Here is a 2,036-nt window from a genome sequence, read left to right on the forward strand (position 1 = left end):
ACCAACATGGCAAAATCCCGTCTCTACTAAAAATACAAAAAATTGTCCAGGCATGGTGGCACATGCCTGTAATCCCAGCTACTCAGGAGGCTGAGGCAGGAGAATCACTTGAACCCAGGAGGCAGAGGGTGTGCTGAGTTGAGATCATATCATTGCACTCCAGCCTGGGAGACAGAGCAAGACTCCATCTCAAAAAATAAATAAATAAATAAATAAATAAATAAATAAAGCAATTTGCTTTCCGTCTCTGTGTAGTTCTTCGTGTTTCTTGTGTTCGAGATACGTTAAACTTCTTGGGTCTGTAGGTTTGTAGTTTCAAAAAACTTTTCAATCATTACTTTTTTTGTTGTTTTGTTTTTGTTTTTTGAGACAGAGTCTTGCTCTGTCTGCTAGGCTGGAGTGCAGTGGTGCAATCTCTACTCACTGAAACCTCCACCTCCCGGGTTCCAGCAATTCTTCTGCCTCAGCCTCCTGAGTAGCTGGGATTACAGGCACATGCCACCACAACCGGCTAATTTTTTATATTTTTAGTAGAGATGGGGTTTCACCATATTGGCCAAACTGATCTCGAACTCCTGACCTCAAGGGATCTGCCTGCCTCGGCCTCCCAAAGTACTGGGATTACAGGCATGAGCCACCTCACCTGGCAATCATTACTTCTTAAAATGTCTTTCTCCACATCCTTCCACCCCCAGGGGGCTTCAAATCACACTGCTTGAAACGGCCCCACAGCTCACTGATGCTCTGCTCACTTAGCCTTCTCTCTCTGTTTTACTTTAGATGACTTCTGTTGCCATGTCCCTGAGAGTTTTAAGTCCATGCTTTCCTCCTTGGTATTGTTTTCTGAAACCTGATGTTTTGCCCAAAACTGATATATTATTTTCATGTATACGTGTGTGAGTTTAGCTTTGCATGGTTGAACTTTCATAGCCCATTGCTGAATCATTGTAATATATTGGCCTGTGTCTAAACTGTGATGAAATGAGCGAAAGATTAAGACCTGGCTTAGAAGACGATGTGCAAGTCACAGGCCTTTAAGTGTCCTAATGTCTAGACAGAGAACAGACAACTAACTACTGTGTGAGATGGGAATGTGGGTGAGAGGTTAAGTACAGGAATTATTTCAAGATTGCAAAAATAAATCTCTTAAAGACCACATATTGCATGGTTCCATTAACAGGGAAGGCCCAGCCTAGGCAAACTCCTGGACTCAGGAAGGAGATTAGTGGCTGCAGGTGGGGGAGGGGCAGTGTGCTGACTGCTGTAGGGGACCCGTGGTGACAGGGGCAGTGGAGGCCAGCCCAGCGCTGGGAATGCACCACTACCGTCGCGCTGTGCATTTTTTTTTTTTTTTTTTTGAGATGGAGTCTTGCTCTGTCGCCCAGGCTCGAGTGCAGTGGCACGATCTCGAGTCACTGCAACCTCCGCCTCCTGGGTTCAAGTGATTCTGCTGCCTCAGCCTCCTGAGTAGCTGGGATTACAGGCGCACACCACGATGCCCAGCTTATTTTTGTATTTTTAGTAGAGACAGGGTTTCACCATGTTGGCCAGGCTGGTCTCGATCTCCTGACCTCCTGATCCACCCGCCTCGGCCTCCCAAAGTACTGGGATTACAGGTATGAGCCACCGTGCCCGGCCACGCGCTGCGCATTTTACGCGGATAAAGCGGATGGCTTGGGCACTGTGGGTCCAAGTAGCTGTTTTGACAACGTCTTCATCCCTGCGGCTGTAATGGGGCGCACGCGCACACACAGATGTGGCTTCTCCCCAGGGTGTCACCGTGTAGGTACCAAGCTGACTCCAGCGCAGCTGCCCTCGCAGGGCCTCAGCGGGGCGTGGCCGGGCAGGAGGGGCGTGGCTGGGAACTGGGGGCGTGGCTGGGCCGTGGGGAGCAAGCGGCCGCCGACGTGGGGCGGGGCCGGGCGTGCGGGCGGTTGGGCGAGGGCGGGGCCGGCGGCGGCGGGTAACGGAGGGGGCGGGGCTAGCGCAGGGGTGGGGTTGCCGTTGCGGGGTGGGGCGGCGCAGGCGCAGTGCGA

The sequence above is a fragment of the Rhinopithecus roxellana genome, chromosome 13 (genome assembly GCF_007565055.1).
Source record: "Rhinopithecus roxellana isolate Shanxi Qingling chromosome 13, ASM756505v1, whole genome shotgun sequence".
Taxonomy (NCBI): domain Eukaryota; kingdom Metazoa; phylum Chordata; class Mammalia; order Primates; family Cercopithecidae; genus Rhinopithecus; species Rhinopithecus roxellana.